Source organism: Chaetodon auriga, chromosome 5 (genome assembly GCF_051107435.1).
Source record: "Chaetodon auriga isolate fChaAug3 chromosome 5, fChaAug3.hap1, whole genome shotgun sequence".
In the NCBI taxonomy this organism is placed as follows: Eukaryota; Metazoa; Chordata; class Actinopteri; order Chaetodontiformes; family Chaetodontidae; genus Chaetodon; species Chaetodon auriga.
Genome location: NC_135078.1, coordinates 25,072,265 through 25,087,889, shown reverse-complemented (window position 1 = coordinate 25,087,889; position 15,625 = coordinate 25,072,265). Strand labels below are relative to the sequence as shown.

Sequence of the window (15,625 nt, the reverse complement as noted above, 5' to 3'; positions counted from 1 at the left end):
AATGAACTCAGTAATGAACAGAGGTTTGGTGGAATGAAACAGAGATCAGAGCAGAAATATTCAGCACTTATTGTGTGTCTCATACACTTTACATGTGGGTTAAGTGAGTGAAAAAAGCAGGAGTAAGCTGTGTACATTACTCGTGATTAAGAGTGTGTATATTCTGGCCTAAAAACCTCAGAGCGCCCTGTCAGATACTTTTATTAATATCAATCCACCGGTGGTGTTCTTTAAAAGAGTAGCCCTGTTCCTCTTCGCCGGGAATGTTTGCTGACCCTGACCCTGTCTTATCTCAGGCCTGAGGTAATCTGTCATTCTGAAGCCACACAGTGCAGAGCATGTGTTCCCGAGAGGCAAGAAACTCACTAAAGTTCAGTTTTGGTGGTGGATTAAAGGAACTCTTTTGACACAATGAGGGAAAATTGTGTGATTTTCTTAATTACGATCCAAAAGTACTGACTGAACCAAAAAAGAAAGACTTCTTGGTGTGTAAAACCTTTAGCCCAGAACTCTTTCCCCATATTCTGTCAGCAGATTGTGTAATACACCTCCCTATCAGCGCAGCCATCCTGTGTCTCTGCACTCAACCCCCTGTCAGACCCTGGCCTCAGACCAGCCCGGAGCTGTCTGAGCGGCCATGACTGGCTGAAGACGCCCTCCCTGAAATGAACTGGCTCTCTTATCTCCTCTCGCCCTCCTGGTCCGGCCATGCCCTGTCCTGTCCTCGCTGGGGACGCGACACCTTCTTATCCAAGTCACGCACAAACAGCTCATGCCCTCACACATAAGCTGTCTGGCCTCACAAAGGTGCGTTTTACCTCCTGCACACATGAAATCATGTGGTAAAGACGTGCAGGCTGTTAGGATTATGCACCAAAAACTGTTGCATTGATGTGTTTGATTTTATATCAGTATTGTTTTTACTGTTTTGAGGACCAAACTAATAGCAGCATTTGTTTGCTCACTATAATTCAGACCAGCTGACGAGGCCTGTATGGCTAATCGCGCTCACTCTCAGACACATACAGTACAAACAGAGAGAGTGGGAGCGGTGGTGACACAGCGCAGCGGATTACCACATTACAGGAAGTTAAGACAGATGTTCAAAGGAGTTTTACATGTGGAATCGGTTCTGAGAGGGCTGAGTTCAGAAAGCTATAGCTCTTTCTGCACCCCTGATGCAGATGGTCTGGGGGGGAGAGGGAGGAGGGTTCGCTGTTTCTATTTTGGTTTCCTCTGTTTAAAACTTTTTTCAGTTAAAACTTAGAAGAGGGAGCGGGGAAAGATGTGAGGTGAAAGAGGGTTCAAGCAACATGCTTTGCCCTCTGATTCATCATGTTTACAGTGAAATGCATTTGACGTACACTCTCTCACTTGCTCTCTATCTGTCTCTCTCCTTCTCACTCCCTCTGCCTGCTCTGCTCTCATTTCCCCTCAGCCAAAACCCCTTCGCGTCCCTCTTCCTCAGGATCTGCACTCCTTTTTCCTCCATTCTCTCGACTCTCCACAGCTCAATTTCTCCTTCTCTTCCCTTCTCCTCTCTTCTCCCAGAACACAGGGCCTATGTTCCTTAACTTTGCCGTCTCGCTCTGCTCTCTGCTCTTGCATACACATTCTTTGCTCACTGACACCCTGTTTAAAAAACAACCAAAGAGGCAGCCAGCGAGAGAGAAACAAACTGTACAGTTGCCATCACCAGCACAATCACTTGCCTCTCTCTCTCTCTCTCTCTTTCTCTCTCTCTCTTTCTCTCTCTCTTTCTTTCTTTCTTTCTCGCTCTCTCTGTTCCTCCCCGCTGCTACATTTTCTTGCTCCAAAACTTACTTAAGAGGACAAACATCATGTGGTGCTGGTATGAGAAGAAGACACTGTTGTACAGTGACTGTGAGAGTCTGTTCTGTTTTCTGTGTGTTAATGCCTGTGTTGGTGTCCTAGGATGTGTGTGTGTGTGTGTGTGTGTGTGTGTGTGTGTGTGTGTGTGTGTACAAGGATCATTTTAGCACATTGATAATGACAGCCCTCCATCCCTGCACACATATGTGCACACAGACATACATGCATGCACATAGAAACTATCCCTCCAGTCTTTCTGGACCCAGTTGTGTGTGTGTGTGTGTGTGTGTGTGTGTGACTCCGTTATGCGTGCGTTTCTCTGCGTCAGCATGTGTGTGCATGTGACCGAATGCGAATGCGATATTGCTCAACTTGCACAAAGACACAGCTTCTTATATGACTCCCAGCTGTGTGGACTTGGCCCACTAGTCGGCCATCCAGCAGCCAGGAATGTTTGGTGTGCAACCCTACTGGAAAGCCCCAGTTACCCACACACACACACACACACACACACACACTCACAGCCTACTCTGGATTCAACCTACTCCTCTGAGCAGCGGCAGACAGAGGGACGGGCCTCACCCCAAAGGAAGAATGGTTCAAATTCCACAGCTGATAGAAAAACACAGAGGAGTGGGACAGAGCGGAGGAACTGATGTCAACTCTATCAGACCACCCCCCCACCCCCCCACCCACCCCCCGACACACACCCACACCATCTGTTCTCTGTTCACAGCATAGAAAAAATGAGAGATAGGAACAAAAAAAAAATGGAAATGTGCAACTCTTATGGGCAATGTTGGTGGTGCTGATAGCTGGATGGTGGTTTTGCTGCTGTAACAGATACTGAGTTTCCTCCCATACTTTGGCCTTTGTGTGCGTTCGCACAAACAGTCACTACAGCAGCCACTGTTTGGCTCTGTGGACACTGAGTGACTCCACTCCTCAGCTATGCCTTCAAGCTTCTCATCCAGGCTGCAGGTGGTGGAGATATCTGACTCTCTATTTAACCAAGCCAAGCAAATTAAACTTTTGAAACGCACATACTGACTCATTGATTGATTAATGTATCACCAAACAGAGTGTGGATAAAGTGCTTTAAAGCAGAGCTGGGCAGAGCCAAAAACAGTTATCCAATGCAGCCTTTTTCTAAATATTGCCACCTGGAAAAACAGTGTGCGGAGGGTGTGTGAGGCACTTCTGGTGAGATTATATTGCGATTGTCACCATTTAAGTATTTTGGCATCATTGCTCTAAAATGACCACTGACTGCACACTCTATAGTACATTGATACTATGAATAATAATCACCTTCAGGATTTTAGAAAAGTTGACATTTTCTAGTACAATTACTACCATTACTCTTTGTAATATTGTGTGATATCTCTTCAATATCATTTTGTGCTAATGTCATTTTGACTCAATATCTCTATGTTTTAAAAAGAAAAAAAAAAGAACTGAAACGTAACAGACAGTAAATGTTGACCTGTTAAAACTGCCCCTTCAGAGCAGAGGCCACATACTTTTATCAGTCTTGTGCAAATTTTGCTGCACTTAAAGTCACACACCCACAGTAGTTTTAGAAGCTTTAGTTTTACCCTGATCTGAGAATTATACATGAAATTTTAAGAGCCGTTTTATGAGGTTTTGCAAACAGGCGTCAGAAAATTTTGATCCAGGATGACTTAGTCGGTCTCAGCTGATAAAAAAGCTAAACACTGTCCGGAGCAGATATTAAAACCAGGCTGCTCAAGTCCAACCTGATGTTTGGTGATAAGTGCGAAACTGTGAACGACCCAAACTAACTGAGCCGTCGTGGTCCCCCGTCTGATCTATCCTCCTGTGGTCTGCGCCTCAGACCGCCTCGCAGCCAGCACGTACAGTTAACATCACAAGTTAAAACGTGTAATAGTCTCCGTGGCTCCTACCTTTGAAAGACATTCACCTCTGGAATCAGTTCGGGTCTCTTTCGCCTCGACGTCCACTTTTCAGTTCACACCTCTCTCCGCTGCTCCTTCCCTCTCAGTTAATTCTGGCCAGCGCTCGTCTCCTGCCTCTCCCCATTAAACTGCAAGGCACAAACACATGCGATCACTTCTGAGCATTCCTCTGGAGGACAACATCTAATCACAACTCACACGTTTTAACACTTGCTCCGTTTCAGCCCGGACTTGGGCGTCCTCAAATGATCGGTTTCGTCTCTAAACGCGCGCGTTTGGTGAAGATCTGCCAGAACTGACAGAAGAAAAACACTCCCGACTGTTGCAGCCGAGAGACGCCAGGAGGAATGTAATTACATGAAGACTGCTGCATATTGCAAAACCTGCAGACATGCTCTTGTTTGCAAGCCCCCCCTCGCTATTGTGCTCCGCGATCTGTCTGGGCTGTTGTCCGCCTGTGGTCCTGATGCGAGTTTTTTCCACGTCCCTTTGTTGTTTCTGTCACACCTACAAGGAGGGAGCACATGGAGGAGGGGGCCCTTGCCTCGACTTTCTTTTGTCTGTCTGTTTGTCTTCCGTCGTGGCTGGATGAGTCTTTTTTTTCTTAAATAATGATTCGACACTGACTTTACATCACAGGTGCACGAGGGATTTTTCCATAATTTTTCTCAGCTCGCATGCATTTCATCCTCGTCACATCTGTCTGATCTCATCTCTAATGACTTCCATTTATTTGATTTGTTTGCTTGCCATGTTCAAAATGACATCCTAAAATAAAAGTCCTTTTGTTCTGCCGCACCCTGTGTTTTTATCCCCCTATCTCACCAAATTTCTCGCCAGAAGTTTAGTCCTCGCCGGAGAGTGAGCTGACGCCGCTGTCTCTGTCTCTGTCTCTCTCTCTTTCTCCTCTCCTCCCCTTTCCTTCTCTGGTTGTCTCTCCCGAGCGGTGGCAGAGCCCAGTTATGTTTCGCTGTAGACCAGCCTTCAGCCACGGCGCGCCAGCGTCTATCAGCGAGCGCAGTGACGACAGCCTCATTGCCAGTCACCAGTGCCACACCCATCCATTCATAAAGTGGAGAGCGCCGGACGGAGCGCACGGCGAGGAGGGGCAACGTATCCCTCATATTCCTATAGGGACTGGTTACATGTGTAGCAGGTTAATTTAGATGCATCTTATGAATTTCACAAAAAAAAATTCCACCCCTTCCTAATAATCTCCCACTCTGGGTTTTAGTCGCACACACTCTGCAACACGCACAGGCAGGAGAGTGAAACCCAAAGCAGGAGATTTCTTAAGAAGAGATGGTACGTTTTGGTGAAATTCATAAGATGCATCTAAATTAACCTGCTACACATGGCTTTATAGTACATTTCTAGCAGGTTATGACATGTTTACTGTAATGTCTTAATGATATATATACACAAACACATCTAAATAACCAACATATAAGGTGCATAGACACATCTCACACACACACACACACACACACACACACACACACACACACACACACACACACACACACACACACACACACACACCATTGCTAATTGGCAGCCATGGAGAAAGTTGAGACAATCTAAAGTTGCAGAGCTGTCCTACAAAGGTTATCTGGCGGACAAATGGAAAACAGATATGAAACAAAAAGTCATTTTAATCATCTCAGTGTCAAGAGCCAAGAAACAAGAGTGCATTTTGCCTTTTTAAAAACATATGGTGAGGGGAAAATTGTGTGTGGGGACTTCACAACAACACTTCCTTTCTACGGTTATTTTTAATGTGGGAAAAACAAAATGAACCAGGCTGATTTTTTAAGTTCCCCAAACAGTAGCACTACAGAGAGGCCAGTTTCATATAGCACCTGCTGTGCTTCAACAGAGGGTCTTCAGTTCAGCTCTGGTGTGCATGTGTCGCGTGTGTGTGCATGTGTGTGTCAGTGGAGGGAAGTTGGACTGGAGTTCGTTAATCAAGGCAGTTTTTGTTCTGACAAGTTAAGCAAAGCAGAGCATGGATGAAGACTTTCATGGAGACAAATGTATTTTACCAACTTTTTGTACTCATCCTCAGGGGTCAGGGAAGCTCTGGTTCAAGTGCGCTCTTTTCATTCAACATCGTTTGAGTAACCTTGCAATGGCAGGGGTATGGTAGCTCTGTGCGCTTACTCATTTCCAGCAATGCTCTGCCGCACATTCATACCTGGCAGCGTCCCAGTATGAGCGTGGTCCTTTACTGTTTACTATTACATTAAAGTCATCTTATTTTGCACTAGGTCTAATCTGTAACAACTGCATAAATCTATTCTCCCTGGCTCACCACACTTTGTTCTCCTGTAAGTCTCCGCTTAGACAGTAATGTTGCTTTAATAAGATTTTGGTACTGTAAGCTGCTACTCTTTTGCACTGTAATCATAAAAAAAAACATTTTGGTTGCAAGGTATTTAAACTATAGATTCAGCTGTTCCCTCTTTTTTATTAAAATTCTAGATTTTGTAAGCAGTCCAAGAATAAAGACAGCACACATTAAGCAAGATAACATACATTTAGTTCTTAAAAGTTCAAACACACAAGTTGAGCTGGAGTGATACCCCACTGACCCCCTTTACCCAACACGCTCACCAGCTGCTCTGTCACTCACCATTAATGTGCATGCACCACAAATACACACACGTTAGCTGTTTGCACTCATACAGGCACCCACAAACTCATAACCTTACACAGACGATGACCCATAGAAGTAGCGTCGCAGTGGTTTGAACTTTAATTGACTGGCTCTGACTCAGTTACTGTTGGTTATTTTTTTCCTTGCTAAAGTAACTAGACATGAACTCAAGTCTTCCGTGACTGAGATATAAATGAAAAGTTTGTGTCATAGTATCATGTGTCAGTGCTCACACGTGGTGTATGAGAGAGCGAGGCTGAAAAAGAGAAAGTGCCCCTGGTTCAGACTGCCATACTGAACGTTTGTACTCTGCTGTCTGTGTTTTACAGTGAATGACCCTGCAGTTAGATGAACTCTTCAGATGTAAAATCCTAAGTCGCTACAAGGTTTTTGCTCAAATTATAAAACATATTTAACTGTCATGACGATGCTGAGGAAGAACAGGAAACAATGGAGGAAGAGGAGGATTATCCTTGTTTAGATATAAAGCAGCCTACCTCTCTCTGAAAGCAGGGGTCTGTGTCATGCACTCTCTCTCTCAGGGGATTCAAAGCACACTGGGCAGAGGATGCAGCTGCTGAGTAACTCCTGTGTTTTAGTTTTGTTTCATTAACTGTACCTGTCCTCTCTATCCATCTGGCCTCCTGTCTGCCTGCCAGGACGCAGCAGATATGTGATTAAACACAAAGTGGTAAATGGAGCAGAAGTACAAACACTACACTTTTCTCCTGAGAAAGCTTCCGCACCTCCGTGAAAAAGGCAGCGAGCACACAACCCTTCATGATGGCCAGTCACTCCCACACCGCACCGGGGGGGGGGGGGGGGACAAAAGACAGAGAAATGGGGCTATGAGAGAAAGTCAGAGGAGATGAGTCGTGACAGTCCCCATGTGCTTGGAAGTCCTTAAGAAGTTCCTGCTTTGGCCATTGAAACACACACACACACAAACACACATTTACTCAGTATCAAAGCAGGATGCTCAGACCTCGCACAAATGCACATATGATCAATTATTATTGCATTTTTCATTAGAGCAATGAGAAGGACAATAAAAAAAGATCTTAACAGCTCATGGATATGAAGTCCTCTGGGTAGAATCTCAAACCTCCAGTTCCCTGCAGCACGTCATAAGACACGTAAACAAGAGACAGGGAAACAGAAAGACAGACAGAAAGAAAGAAAGAAAGAAAGAAAGAAAGAAAGAAAGAAAGAAAGAAAGAAGCAAAGAAAGATCAGGAGACAGATGGGGAAAGAACGACAGGAAGAAATAGAGATTAATAGAGACCAGAGTTTGTCTGGAAAACACAACCAATGGATATCAGGGCAGAGGTAGCTGTGCTCGTCCCTGTTTCCATGGCGACCCGAATGTGCTGTCAGTGCAGTGACGCCAGTCGGGAGCATTACGCTGCGGCCGTGCTGACATGAGCCACACGTGCCAGTGCCCAGCTGACAGCACTGACCATACGCCAGTCTCTATTCATAGCGCCTAAGTGACGGCTGGGAGCCCAGAGCGCGGGCCAAGGAGGCCAGGCACCCAAAAATGGGTGGGTACTGACCCAGGACTGGATGGCACCCCTCGATGAAGTTGGATGGATGCATGGAGAGACTGAGGGATGAACTCGTGGTAAGGGTTATGTCATCTTCTCTCTGATCTCTGTCCACACTGACGAGAAGTGACACCTGGCCCCTCAGTCATCACAAAGAATTACTCAAATCCTTCCAAACATACAAGTGTGCATATGTGCAGGGACAACACAAACATGATGGGGTCATGACGGGTGATGCAGCATTTGTATAAGGCAAAAAAACAGGCATGCCACATAGGAATATGATACAGAAAACATATGGTGTAAGAGAATATAGCAGAAAAAATGCATAGCACCATTCTATGAACTACCGAGGAGGATAATGTAGATTTTTGGAGGAGGGTTTTTCCCAAACAGCCACTTACAGGAAGATGAGATTAGGGACCTGTTGTTGAGTGATATGTAGGACTGTCGTGACCCACCATCTCCAGTCTGAGCAGAATCCCGGGGTGCCTTCTCTGTCTCTGACTCACCGCTGCTTCATTTCAGTTATATTTCCTGTTTTGTTCTGGGATGTTTAATTGAAATAAATTAACATATAATGTGTCTGTCTCCTACATTTTCTTGTCTTCTGTCTTCAAACATTTTTTTCTCCTCACATCAAAGCAGACCGTCTGTGTGCAAGAGGAGCATCTAAGAACTGTTCTGCTAATGAGACTGTTGAAATCCCCTGGAATCTAAGTTTCTGACATGCACAAGTGTTATAAATAAAAATATATTGTACTGTAAAGAAATTAGATGTTCATATTTGTGCTGTTTGATATCATAATCTCCTAACAATCTAAATCTGACTCTGACACTGTAGCTCACATCAACTGGAAAATCTCATGAAATAATTGTTTACAAATCTGTGCCACACAGTCACATTGCAGTCGTCTTTCTGAACATGGCTGCATGAGATGCCAACTTACCTTCACACCACACTGGCCAGTTGGCAAGAGGGCTGGAAACACCATGTCAGTGCCTCCTTTGTGAGCGATTGTTCAAGCTCAATTGGTACTTCTGTAACACTGCTTTGTCCGAGAGATCAGGCAGAAGAATAGCAGAGACTCTGAGGTGAAGAGAGGCCCATTGTGGTCGGTCAGCGCCCCAAAGTTAGATGACATTGTGGTCATTCGACGGCTGGTGTCAAAGGCCATTGTGGCTCCTGTCATGCCACAGTGGAGGTACAGAGCTACTGAGTAAAATCGATCTGAGCGGGACAAAGATCGCCGTTTTGTGTGCATGTGCTGGTTTTGCATTGTTTGTTTATGTGTGCGCTTGTGCTTGTAGGTGTATTTGTGTCTGTGTTGAGCGCCGTGTGCTGTTTGTTTGTGGAAATTCAGCCGACGCAGGCCTTTCACACCCCTGGGATCAGCAGTTTGCCACCTCAGGAGAAACACTGACAGAGAGCGGGGTGGACCATGTGGATGCCCCCATTATGCCCCTATTGTGCCCATGTGGCTGCATCAATAGTGCTATAGCAGAGGCCTCTGGCAATGGAAAAGTGCTGTACAAGACACTTTGAGATAAAGGTTCAGTCCACCTGTGTGTGCCATGAAGAAGAGGAGGGACAAAGAGCCTAACGAGAGCAGAGAAGTGGACTGACTGAATACGCATGCAGTCATATGACCCTCAGTGTATGTCAGCAGAACTTAGGAAGCATTGTATGCAGAATAGAAATGAGGCATATTTCTTAGCATTCACAGGAGTAGTTCATCCCAACGGTATCCATGTCATGGCTACAGCATGATGTTCCATCACCCGTCTGTGCCGGTGTGTGTGCACCCATGTGTGTGTGTGATGACTCTCACGCCCGCTGGCCACAGCCTGAGGACGGTTGCTTAGGACTTGCTTGCACGCTGAGATAGCAGCAAGCCTGGGCAGGTCGCTCAGTTCCCTTCACAGGACAATGGCTGTTTCAGATGCTTGGCTGAGCAGGAGTCTTAAAGAATCTGTGAGAGACAGGGGCCCTCTCACAGCCCCTCAGTTGCCTGACATTTATGCGTTTGCCAAGTTCAACATGCGCACACAGAGAACGGCATTTCTTTTTTTTTCTTTTTTTTTTTTTTTTTTAGAAATGCTGATGAAAGCTGATGCTGAAATGCTTTCCTGACAGCTCAAATTAAGTCGACACTGAAGACTCAATTTGAGTGTTTTTTTCTTGTCGTTTCATTTTCTACACTTACACCCTGTCCTTGCTTGTTTCTAAGTATAAGTTTAATACTTTGTAATTACTGTTAGATCTCCATAACTGAGTTCAGCAAAACCTTGAAAACACCAACAATCTCAAAGCCTCTCTCTGGTTGTTGTCAGTAGGTGACAACAGAAGACATCCCTCCAAACAAAGGGACCAAAGGAACCCAAACGGATTGTGTTGCTGGTGTGTTCGCAAACGATGAATCATCAAAGTTTAGTCCAGGCCACTTAATGTACATTAAGATGGATGTATAAATAAAAGCAGCATCATGTCAGCACCGTGGTTGTTTACAGATGTTGGTTGTAAGGTTATTGGTTCATAAACCTAGACTGACCTGCAAAGTTGGCTAGAGAACAGAAGCAATTGTAGAGCTTTATATGCTCCCAATACTGCTTTCATGATGCCAGTGAGTAATTTGTTCATGAGTAGATGTTTGTGGTTTTACGACAAATAAACTGTCTGAGTAACACTGATAGGACAGATGCATGGCAGGTGATTGACAGAGTTATTAATAGCTTCTGTTTAAAGCTAATGTGCACTACATTACCTGAGCTGCACAAAGGCCACAGACAGCATTCTCCCTGAGGATGGTGACCTGCTGTACTCTGCAACTTGAACATCCACTCACATAGCTTCAGCCTGAATTGGGTGCTTAGTTGTGAGGATAAAGACAAAAGTGTAAACATACTCTCGCATTAATGCACACCGTGAATTATGTTATTGAACCCTACACAAGCAGGCAGTTTCAGCGGGTGAACATGGTGAAGTCAGCAAGGATGACCTGATTTTGAGCTAAAGAGGCGGCGATCATCTGGCCTCCTGAGGTGCATCTTCCTGTGAATGTTCACACTGGCTCAGCTTACGTAAATATGTGTCATGTTATTACAATATATGAAGTGTCAAATCATAATGTGGGTAAGGCAGCAATTATTTTTTTTTATTATCAATTAATCTGATGAGCTTCCCAGAGCCTCGGGGGATTTCTTTTCTTATTTTGTCCAACCAACAGTCCAAAACCCAAAGATAGAGTGGAAGCACTGAAGAGTGGGCATTTTTGGAAAAAAAAAAAAAAAACCCACTTAAATGGTGCACTAATTATAAAGAAGTTAGGCTTAGGGTAAGGTTAGGGTTAGAGTTAGAGTTAGGTAAGTAGTGGTTATGGTCATGATGAGGGCAAGTCTCCAGGAAATGAAAGTCAATATAATGTCCTTTAAAGTGATGGAAACACGACTGTGTGTGTGTGTGTGTGTGTGCATGCATGTGTGTGCGTGTGTGTGCGTGTGTGTGTGTGTGTGTGCGTGTATGTGTGTGTGCATGAGGTGAATGCCAAGTTGGTCCACTTATAAAGCCTGCGTTTCTCTCTCTCTGTCTATTTCTGAGCCACACACACACACCTATGTCCTCACACAGAGGCAAAAAAACACCCATAACCTGATGTTTGATGGACTTTTGTAATTTGAATTCAGTTTGTGCCCTGAAGACGCCCGTTCTTCTCCTTCAGATTAACCCTATTAGCAGTCTAGCTGACAGAGCACAATGATATGGGTTGCCAGGATATTGCTGTTATTATTGCTGTGACTCTATTTTGAGACTCAATAACTCTCTCACCCACACACGAGAGGTAATGAGAGGGGTGTTTCTGTGTGAGAAAAAGAGCGTTTGGGAATTAAAAGCAACCAAATCTGGATCGGTTTCATAAAGCATATGTCTAAAACTGAGCATCTTCAAGAGTGGTCGATTCTATTTTATTCAATCTGTTAATGTTATTGAAATTAAAATTACAATGAGTTAATGAAATCTCATCTACTGCAAGAACGGAGTGAAACAAGGTACCTCAGATTTTACCGTGTTATCTCCAATCATATTGGTATTAATAAATATCCACCAAACCTAATATTAAACACATTAATAGCATGCACACACACACACACACACACACACACACACACACAATCAGACACCCTGATTCAAATCTGAGACAAGACTGACTTCATTTGGAAGACAGATTGGAAAATGAATTCATCATCACTTGAATGTGCCATCTGCACAAATGGAAACGTAAACACATAAGCATAAACACAAACGCACACACTAACACACATTCCAGCGTCAGCACATCAACGTCAGACAGTCCAAACACTGCTCAGTGCTAGGCAACCATGCCGTCCCGGTGCAGATGGCAGGGTCTGATCATGTTTATTTTACTCTAATCTAATGCACTTAAGTCCCGCTGCCTACCCATGCCTTCTCACTGACGCTGGGGACATGGAAGTCGTGTGTGTGTGTGTGTGTGTGTGTGTGTGTGTGTGTGTGTGTGTGTGTGTGTGTGTGTAGTCAGGACTGACCTACTCGGCCTAATTGCTGTTGTGCAAAGAACTATACCTAAAAGGTTGGTGTCCGCTTAACCCTGTATTCCCATTTTTCAACAACCTCAGTGGCAAAGTATCAGATAAAATAACAAATCCTGGAGTCAAGGAGAGCCTCATTTCCTCCTTTTAGATTCAAACCTTGCCTGACAGCAGCCATGCATTTCTCCCCACCTCCAATTTCAGCCTTGAAGTAGAACATGCCATCTATAGCAGCCGGTACAATGGTGCTACACTTTCACATCTGGTTCTGCTAATCGTACATTTTGGAAGTAAAGTTCTCCATTGTTCTTCCGCTCCCGTCCACTTCTCTGTACAGCCACCCTGCACCCTTCAGAAACATGGTTAGCCAAGGAAAGGGACTTTTTCACTTGTGATGAGGCTTCACATAGTTGAATAATGCACGTTTTTACCCAGCTGTGCAGTTTGCTCTGGAAAAACCAGCACGATGACTAGACATCCATGTATTGTTTCTCTCTTCGATCGTAGTGCATGTGGGTTCCCGTTGGTGACTGTGTGTTTGTATACTTAAGGGGGTGAAAAGGATCCATAATACACTGTTTCACATGTTTGTGTGTCACTGTCACTGTCACACATTTAGTGTGTTAGAGTGTTCTCACATTATACACATGGGGTTACATACATGAGGTTAGCAAAAGTTATCATGTTTAAGTTTATCAACTTAAACACAATCTAAAGAAGATGCTCAGTCAGTTTCCCTTCAGAACAAGACTCACTGAAGCATTGCAAGTAAATCTGTAATCAATTCTGAAAGATCAGGACATTAGAAAGTTCTGCAGTTCTTGAATGTTATTGAGTGGAGTGTGTCTGTGCTAAGATCAAAATAACTGAGTCATCAAAAGTGTAGCGCTAACACACCCAAACTTGTTGGAAACCTAAAATGAAAAATGAATGAAATCAGAATCAGAATCAGAATCAGATGTACATTATTGATCCTCGGGGGAAATTGTTTTTGTTACAGGTGCTCCTTAAAAGAATAGAAGAAATAGAAGAGATGAAGAAGAGATAGAAGAGATAAACATGTAGTGCAATTAAAAGAGAATATATATAGATAACTAAACAAATGTATATACTGAGACAGGGGCCATTCAGAGGGAGGAGTTGTACAGTTTGATGGCCACAGGCAGGAGTGATTTCCTGTGGCGTTCAGTCTTGCATTTTGGTGGGATGAGTCTCTCACTGAAAGTTCTCTTTTGCCCGACCAGCACATCGTGAATTGGGTGTGAGACGTTGTCCAAGATAATCCGTAGCTTAGTCCGTAGCAAAGAAATGTCAAAAGTTTTAACGCAACATTCAGAGTAATTTCAACCAAGCCTGACAATGTAGTGGATGTGGCCACGTCTTTCTTTCATCAGTGGAACCCCAACCTCTCTTCTCATGAGTCGAGGTTTCCAGAGGAGATCTGGGACACAGTGAGTCAGCCAGTACTGTATGTTGAGACATTTCCCCCGAACCAGAGGCCGACATTGGCAGGAAGGGTGGACCCTTGGCATGACATGTGTGGGTGTGGCTTTCCATGGTACAGTGGAATGTCGTGCAGAAGCTGTGGCTGCAGAGGTGGGTGGGTTGCCGTGGCTTAAATAAAATCTAGTTTGTAGCAACAAAACAGATCTACCTTGCTACACTGCTGTCAACCTGTTTTTGTCATTGGTGCATGTTTGCAGACTGGATGAGCTTTCAAAGTTGTCACTTCAGTCACTCCACATTCCAGTTTTCATAATCACCAAAACAAAGTCACATTTATTTACACACCCTTCATCTTTTCCACCTGCCACCACACCTGGAGCGTATCCACGTGCTGCATACCATTTGACCACGTCATTCACATGAAATAATCAAAGTCCATAAATGAATTAACTGATTTAAAGTAACTATACTTAACTACTTCAAATTTTACAAGATGATTGCAGCAAACACTGATCACTTGCTATGCACTGTCATCATTTCATTAGATAAGGATACGTTCATCTCTCCATCAGTGCGAGGCCTGGATCTCATTTTGAATTCTTTCAATGCCTGCACCATTACTGATCATGACTTTCAATACAATGAATACTATGCAATAATCTTGTTTCTGTTGCTCCCAAGGGGGCCAAGAAATCTGTTACTGCAGGTTTAAATTGCAAAACATCCCATACATACATACATACACAAGTAAATAAGACTAAGATCCATCTTTCCAGTGCTGCTGTACAGAAACAGTTCAGTCTATCACCATCCCAAACTAATACACAGTGTGTACATATAAAGTACAACACAACACAAACTGACTTTTTTAACCTAGTTCTGGATTGCACCTCTGCGTTTGTCTGCCTTAATACCATTTGTGTCTGTCTGCGCATCTGTCAGTCAGCAGTGGCAGGTTTTCAGGTCTGTCAGTTTGTAGTACCCCCCTCCGCCCCATTTCAGCATGTTTAAAATGGAAGATCTATTTATACAGCATGTCTGTGGAAGCTGGTTTCCTGGTTGCTTCGTCAGAGAGCTGGTCTGTCTGTGGCAGCAGGCTGGATGGGCTTTATGCTCTTCATCCCCCCTGGTGAGGCTCTACCCCAGCAGGCTTAGTGACACAGACCTAGGCAGCTGCCACAGGGCTGGATGGGCATGGGATAAATTGCTCTTTCTCCACCGGAATCATGAAGGAACACACAAACAAGCAGCTTAAAAGATATTCATGCTGTGGTACTCACACAAACATGCGCAGATACCACACCCGGTAACACAGAAGGTCTTAACTCCTGGATGAACTTGTATTGTGGCTTGGTATCTGGTAATCCAGGCTTGGTTGACACCTGTGTACAGTTTGGTTTGTGCACTGACCAAACTTGTCTCGTTGGTAATTCACTTTGAATAATAAGAATGTGAAACTTGTGTGACGCATGTCATAATAAATGGACAGCTGAATAAAAGGCTGGTGCCTTCACCATCCCACGATGACTTTGCTTATTCATATTCTGGTCAGTGTTTTCCTCTGTGATTTTATCAAAGTGACACATTGGACGACTTGGGGCCTTTCATCGAAGGTCTTGCACAATCTATTTTTA

The 15,625-nt window shown here is 44.2% G+C and overlaps 1 protein-coding gene across 2 annotated transcripts in view; it reads right to left on the bottom strand.

Moving 5' to 3' along the window:
- rhobtb4 (Rho related BTB domain containing 4) overlaps positions 1-4,730 on the bottom strand; it is a 42,222-nt gene extending 37,492 nt beyond the window's left edge. The window contains exons 1-2 of one of the 2 annotated variants that reach the window (XM_076730168.1): positions 4,599-4,730; positions 3,762-3,901 (exon numbers count right to left, since the gene is read on the bottom strand). The gene's annotated coding sequence lies outside the window, so the exon portion shown is untranslated. Of the gene's footprint in view, positions 1-3,761; positions 3,902-3,973; positions 4,494-4,598 lie in introns of those variants that run through there. The other variant, XM_076730169.1, reaches the window with a different exon arrangement.
- Between the last annotated feature and the right edge of the window lie 10,895 nt (positions 4,731-15,625).